The following is an 8,299-nucleotide window of genomic DNA, read 5'->3' on the forward strand; positions in this document are numbered from 1 at the left end:
TTAAGCAATCTAGCAAAATGAGCGTCGAAGAGCCGGCAGGAAAATCGTTACATGATCCCACTGAGCCCACAACACCTGCAGAGTCCCTGCTCACCACAACAGCTGCTCTGATGCACCGAGTTGCCTTTCTCTCCGTTTGGAAATACAAGCAGATCTGTACAGTGGACCAGGTGCTTAAAGATGTCAGCATCCTATACTGTGATTATTACATTTGTCTTTTCAGTGTGTCTTTTATTATCTGATCTCAACAGGGCAGATTTGAACATCACCTTGGACAAGCATTTATCTTGCATTGTGATAAGTAAGTGTAACTGCACCAGATTGATGTCATTCATTTCTAGACCATTGGACACTTTTCACTATGAAAAAAAACATTTGAAAAAAACCCAGGAAAGCACAATTTTATGCACCTGCTCCTTACTCCGAAAAAAGGTCCAACATTAGGGCATCCTGGTGGCTCAGTGGTTTACAGCGCATATCATATAACATATATCCTGGGTTCAGATCCAGCCCCAGACCTTTGCTGCATGTCATCAAGTCAATTGTTATTGTCCCAGATGGGCGATGTGTGCCGCAGCAAGTATAAAAATACATATCACAGCATAAAACGCATTAAAAGAAAAGTGACAAAGGAGCTGCTACAAGAGTTCATTCAAGATCCATTAAAATAGGCTTAAGCGTCCATCATGACCATGTGGCCTACAATAATATCATATACATCCCTCTCTCTCTACCCCAATCTTTCCTGTCTCTCTCCACTTTCAAATCTCAAAATCTCTAAAGGCAAAAAAATTATCTTAAAAATGTCCAACATTGCACTTCAAGATGGCTGTACCTTTTTGTCTCAAACGTATGCAAAAGTTGCAGTGTTTTAATTTTTTTAGGAGCAGGTACTGTATATTGTGGTGTCCCAAAAGTCTTCTTCCATAGATAACCTTCCTAGCCTCTAGGCCAACTCTTGTTAGTCGACTATGGATAAAACAAGTCAATGCTATTTGTCCAAACCTGCCAAACCCAACTATCAGTGAGTCTCATTAGGCCAACCTGCACTCTCTGTATAATCTACAAGCCAAGCAAGCTTAATGTAGCTGGGCCTGGCTAGTGTGTGTGTGTGTGTGTGTGTGTGGCTAGACCCTCTGGGGCTGTGTGTGTGGGTGGTGGCCTAGACCCATTAGAACGGGTCATCTCTCTCTCATGGAGAGTTTTCACGGCTGTGGAGCGGATTAGGAGAGAGAGAGAGGGAGAGCGAGAGAGCGAGAGAGAGAGAGAGAGAGAGAGAGAGAGAGAGAGAGGAGGGAGGCAGGCTGGGCTGGTAAACAGGAGGAGAGAATCACAAAAAGAGAGAATTAGCATCTACACATAAGCATTTGTTTGTGGTATGTAGCTGACACTCTCATCCGGAGTGACCGACTTTACAGTGAGAACAAATGGCAGAACAAGTGAACACTGGTATCTCACCATCATCACAAGTAGCTTTCTAACAAAGAAGTACATGGAGAGAGGAGAGGAGAGGAGAGGAGAGGAGAGGAGAGGAGAGGAGAGGAGCTTTGAAAGAAAAGAAGAGAAGAAAGAGAAGAGAAAGGAGGCAGAGAAAGGAGAACATTCAGTTAAGGACAGACTGTCCAAACACTGCGATAATTTCAGTTAGTTTATTTGCTGCATTTTAGCTTTATCTGGTCTGCTGTGGTAGTGTAATAAAAGACAGGAAATAAAATGGACTGTTTTACTGTGATTTGCATCTACAATAATCAGTGCCATTCACTTTCAAGGGAAAACCACTCAGTGTAAGAATTCACTAGCTGTTGTTCAATTCACTAGATATGTTTACATCCAAACTGTCAGGCTAATTTTACGTACACTTTCAAAAAGGTGCAAAAAATAAAATGTAAATTAGGTGTATTTCCATTGGCAGGGTTGAAGCAAACAAATCGGCTTCCTGAACATCATAAAACTCATTCACGAAAAAATTGGAAAGAGTCTTTCAAAAATTGATTAGTAGTGGGCAAGCTGTTGTTGTACTTTAGTGTCAGCTAATGTTGACCATATTTCATGTTTTCATCTGAGGAGTGAAAACAAAGAAATGCACTTGTCAAATTTCTAATGCACCAACTGATGGCCACACAACCATGATGGAGACGTTGTACATGTACAGGAAACTTTATCGAATGTTGCCATTTCCATTCCACAACCTACTGTTGATCTTAGCGGACTACTCCAATTGGTCACCTTACCCACTATCTGATGAGAGGATTGGGACCAAACTCCTAAAAAGTCAGTATAGTCCTTTCAGATGTAAAACATTCCAGTCAATATGTATGAACATAAATCCCTATTGCCCAAATCTATCAACTAATTTGTATGTCATACTGTTGCACAGCCTCGTGTTGCTCTGTTATCAGTGAATCGAAGACTGACTTGAAGCACTCATACAATGTCTGAACTTTAATTTCCAAATAAGCTTCACATTGTGGTATTATATTCTCCAGACAAGACGTAATGTTTTAACTTCCAGTCACCTTTTACATCTTTTCAAAGTCACTCTCAATATGAGGCCACAAAACAAGGTGGGTCAAAGACTTCTCTCTAGTTTCTGAGTATGTAACAATAGTGAATGTCACTAACACAGACAAAATTAAAAGATATCACCGTATCAATGCAGAAATCCAGTGGTATATCCCTTTAACTCCCTCACATCAGTGTGTAAGGCACGTGAAAAAAACACCTGGCAATGTGCCACAACACAGGTAGGTAGAAAAATAAGCGACAAAACTAACAACCCCAAGGTGTCATCATCTCCCGTCTCACATCCCTAATGGATTGCTACTATGACAATCAGAAATGTCTTAACGGGGATATATGGCTTTCTTTATGGAATGTTTACTTCATATCTTAGTGGTTTGCTGAATGGTTCCTGAAGGTGATTAAGACCCAGAGTGTTCGATTGAATCAAACATTAAAGCAGAGAAAGTTTCACATTTACAATTAGAAGTTGAACTATGGTCTTAACTGCTGTCTCCCTCCATCATGCATACACACTCACACACACACACAAAAATGCATCCACACACACACACACACACATACGCACACACACTCAGCACCAGCCGCCAGTTGGTTTTAAAGAGGCAAATTCCACCGCAGCATTTTCTCAACGTCGTAAAGCGGCTGCCGTTAAAGCGATGTTTTTTCAATCCGTCTGCTCTCCCCGACGTTTCCAGATAACGTTGGCGTTAGGTTGATTTGGGGGAATTTGCACACCATATGCTGCTGTGTCAAACACCTACATTTAAGCGGGCTATGGCTCTGCATTCCCTAATAGCAGCATCATTGGAGCTTGTTTATCTAATGCGCCTGTTAATGTTATTTATTGGGAGTCTGCCCGCTATCCCGTTCCTCCGTGCATGCTAAGGAGACAGACATAAGATATGCAAATGCTAACGTCGGCCCAACTTCACGGCAGTAAAACAGAGCATTTGCATTTGATATAGCACATAATAAACTGGTTATTAGCATTTTAAATACGTCAAACAAACTTGAAAAATGTGGCCTGTACTGGTGTGGTTTTTATTGCTGCTGCTTGTAGTCAAAACACACATACACATGCCACACATGCATGCAGGCACGCACATGGGTACACACACACACAAACACACATAGACATTAACACCCCTGCGCACAGGAGCAAACTGTTGTCACAAGGCGAGGAGTCACAGGACAGATGATGCGTTTGATGAAGTTGTTTCTTCTGAAGCCCTTCCTACTCTTCCTCTCTCTCTCTCTCACTCACTTTTTAAACCTTCTCTCATACGGAGTATTTAAATATACAGACAATCCATTTCTCAGAGTCATCCCTCCAACGGCAGAGTGGCTCTAGCTTTGACGAGGAACGACGATGAACAATCTGAATTAATAGTCTGTTTCCATCACTAGGCCTGCTGGTGATTCATCTGTGGGCTCTGAGTCATTCAGCCTCACAGATTTCATTTGAACTGTCACCTTTGGAACTGTTCAGACTGTCCAAACACGAGGTGCAACGCTCCAAAATGCCAGCTAGCAAGGAAGCAACATAGAAAACCCAGAGAAAACCCAGTCAACAAGCAACACATTCTCTTTAATTTACACAAACAACATTCAGTTTGTTGATAATTTACATGTAATTAGACAAATAATTAGAATCCAATGCATGCAACATCATCACAATACAATGCATCTGCAATGGAATGATACAGCGTTAGCGGATACCCTCTTTTGAGAAACTTCAAGTTAAGAGAACACTACTGTATATAAAGTCAAAAGTGTAAATATTGGCATAAAATGTGTTGATTCGACCACAGTGTGATATTGTTGTCACATCAAAAGGTGAATATGGAAAGATGCTGTCAGCATTTGATTATGGATGTTTTATGACTACAGCAGCGAAAAAGACCAACTTTTGTTCACCGTAGCAATAGTTAGGAGGATAATCACAATCCACTGAAGTTGAAACAAACGGCTTCACAGTGCTGTGCCTCTGGTGAGGTTAGGAAGAGTATGTAAGCAGGGTGTCCGCCTGTATGTGCTGCACTTCACTGTAGCTTACAGACTCGTGCATCTCTGGAAATCACGGTGAATTGGCTAATAAACAAGTTAGTCTTATAAACTAACTGACATACACAAGAAAACAATTTGAACAACAGATTAAAAATCATCAACACTATAAAAGTTAAGTGAGAGAGTGAGTGGGTGAGAGAGAGAGAGAGAGAGAGAGAGAGAGAGAGAAAGCATCTGTCTGTGTATCATGTGTGTGTGTGTAAGTGTATTTATTTTGTGTTTTGTGTATCTGTGTGCCTGAGTGTGTAAAGCCCCATTTGGACATGATTAGTTTCTCCAGGGTAGGTGGGGTAATTGTAATTATTACTTGAGCTATTCATTAATTTTAATCCCGTCTGGAGCGACCATGTTGGTGATTTTCCCCCTTGACCCCGGCATTAATTTCAGCTCCAATTACCAGCACAGCCGTACTGCAGGTGGACTGATATGTCTCGTTCATTTTTGTCTGTGAAAGTGAAGATGGGCCAACATGGAAGCATTTGAGGAGGCTTTTTGATAATTTAACTGTACTGTGCACTCCTGCTTGGTAGCCAGTATGGTGAAGGAAGAAGTTAAAGCTGCACCAGGGAAGATTTTATGTAAAAATAATTCCATTTTATCAGCCTAAAGTGGGTCTGCAACAGAGAAGAGTGTATGGTCCCCCCAATAGAGACACCATAGACTCGCCCAGATCATTATTATTGTTATTATTTTGGTGTTGAGTATTGTCACTGGTGTCCATCTGTGTCCATCTTCTATGCACACAGGAAGCGACAAATCAAAACAAAAAGAGCGGCACATGCTGCTGTTTAGGAATGCTCCATCCAGAGAAATTAAGGTCTGAGGATTGTGCAGTTTGAGAAGAAAATTTTGTATTTCGCTCTTAAGTTTTGATGCATCACTTTCTGTGTGCTGAGAAGATTTCCCACCACTGACTATACCCAACACCTGAGAGTAAGTTATGGGATGCTCTTCTCTGTTGCAGTCCCCTTTTGTGATTTGGACGTGTGTTTTTACATAAAATCCTTGTCTAGTGCAGCTTTAAAGTCCACCAGGAGAGCTAGATCTTATCTTTTTTGGATGCCATGTTGATTTTTTAAGTGCTGTTTGTATTGGGAAAAAACAACGTTAGTAACCGGGGACATCTTACTGTACCTCTGCCTGTAATTTGGCATTGGTTAAAAACTGCCCAGAGCAATGAGTAAAACAACTGAAAAGCATGGCTAATATTTTATTACCCTCGTTACCCTGCAATTCTAATCCTGAGTGAGAAAGAGAGCGGGAGCAGAGGGCAGGAGGTGTGTGTTTCTATTGGTTCGTCATTAGCAGTTAATGACGTGATAATCTCTTTCCCTAACAGCAGCCATGCCTTACAACACCTCCACTAAGTGGGTGTCTGAATGTGAGTTTGTGTATTTTCCTGTGTGTGCATGCATGCATTTGTAGTCCCACATACATGTATTTGTGTGTGTGTGTGTGAGAGTATTTGCGCATGTGCTTGTGCGTGTTTACATGCCTGTGTGTGTTTGTACCAGCATACATGCATGGGAAGTGTGTGATTCTAGGCTCCTTACTTCACACATTGCTGTATTCACTCATGTGTAATTAATGAAACAAACATGTTGAGAATGAGATGGACACTAGTCTGTAAGCCACACACACACACACACACACACACACACGTGCGACGACACACAAACACACCAGCCAGACCTGATCCGAACTTTTCTCTCTACATGTAACCCCACTCCAGCACAATACCTTGCCCCTCACACCAGCTTAGCTGCCAAAGCTTACATGTTAATCTCTCTCTCTCTCTCTCTCTCTTTCTCTCTCTCTCTCTCTCTCTCTCTCTCAAATACACAAACATACTCACTTTCATTCCCTACTCTCCCTCTGCTTGCGGAGCCCCCTGCTTCATTTTCTGGTCATGTGCACCCATTGGGAGGGGGCGAAGCGGACACAAAGTGACACAGGGAGCAGAATGGGGAGGAGAGGAGGCGAGGCTGGAGCCGAGCCTGAAAGGAGGCGATGGGAGGTGTCCGATTGTCCCGAACTGAAAGGGACAGTTAAAAGGAGAACCTTGTTGCAAAAGCTGGTGGGCTGGGTTGGGCTGGAGGCTGGTTAAGTGGTGATTGTGGTGTGTGCGTGTGTGTGTGTGTATGTGTTTGGTAGTGGAGGCATTGGGCTGCTTTAGTGTGCATGTATACGTGTGTGAGTATGTGATATAATGATGAGAATAATGAGGATGATGATGAGGACTGTGGAGGTGAGGATGATACTGGTGACGATGATGATGGTTGAGCTTTGAAGATCCAGTTCATCGATATTATGATCATATTCATCAAACATGTCACAGAATCCAAAGGCTCTCATACAACTTTAGTACCTGCTGTACCTTTAGCTTAGCAAGCTAGTTAATGAGGTGCAGGTAAGTGTGGACAGTGCATTCTGGGATGCCACATAGTCCCTGTTTACACTAGTGAAAATCATGCTAGTCAAGGAAGCTCTAGCCAAAACAGAAATATTTTGTGGGGTGTAAACATGTAGAATCTTGCCTTGACCTCCATAGGTGAATGAATGAATCAAAGACTCAAAATCATTTTGTGCCATCAATATTCCTCTTTGCCTTGAGCTTTAGGGTTATCAGTTGTAAAAAAAAAAAAATAAAGGACGAGGGGGAAAATATGCCTTAAGATAAGCAGTTGTGAGTCCAGGCTTTGGATGGAAGATCTATGAAAAAAAAAGTTTATTGCATCCAAAAAGGTGTGGCAGCTTCTGTTCTGCTCGATAAAATTCACTACCATCAGCATGCCTTCAGAACGCTTTGAGATGCCGAAATTGTATCAGAACTTGCTCAGACCGCATAATATAAGAACATGAATGTATGTTTTTTTTTCATCCCTGAAATGTTAATTTCTCTTGTTTTTGCCTAATTAAAGCCAATGTCTTGCAAGAACAAAACAGCCCTACAAATATTAATTAGGACCTCCATATTCATGTTAGCGGAGATCGTTGTGAGGTCTGTAATTAACGAGCTTTTTCTCGTTTGATCATCTCCTTAATTAAAGGCTTTCTATAATTTGAAGGTTTGTTTACTTTTCAGATAACTGAAAACAGGAATGAGGAAGGCAAAAAATCTTATTGATATTCTCTTTTGCCCAGCATAACCCAAAGAAAACTGAGAGGAAAAAATAAGGCTTTTAAAAGTTCTCCAAACATCTCTGCAACGCATATCTTTTATTTTTTTTCACTAAGGATTCTCTGAAATACTTTTGATGGAAGGAAGCTGGAGTGTTTTAATGCTCCTGTCGCTGTCCCCCGTCTGCCATTCGAATGCTTCAACCTTTTGTGAATATCTTTTTGTGAAACTTCAAACTGTGGTTTGATGGTGCCTTTGATGGACAAAATGAAAGGAGGATAGATCAGCAGTTACATGCACATTTAGACAAATATACTGTAGGCCCACTCAGTTCTCACTGGTACATTCTGGGTATTAATTTACACAGAATCTCCACCACTCTCTCTAAAGTACAACTACCAGAGTGAAAATATCAGTTTAAAGATCCTCTTTCACATAAGTCCAAAAGGAATAAATAGGATCTCTAAATATTATTGGACTCAAAAACTCCTATATTGGACAGCTCAGAAATTCCAGTGGACTGTTCATTAACTCTAACTAAAAATCCTTAAATTTTGACTGGACTCTTAAAGAAAGTAAAAAAATGTT

Source organism: Centroberyx gerrardi, chromosome 15, assembly GCF_048128805.1.
Source record: "Centroberyx gerrardi isolate f3 chromosome 15, fCenGer3.hap1.cur.20231027, whole genome shotgun sequence".
NCBI classification, from domain to species: domain Eukaryota; kingdom Metazoa; phylum Chordata; class Actinopteri; order Beryciformes; family Berycidae; genus Centroberyx; species Centroberyx gerrardi.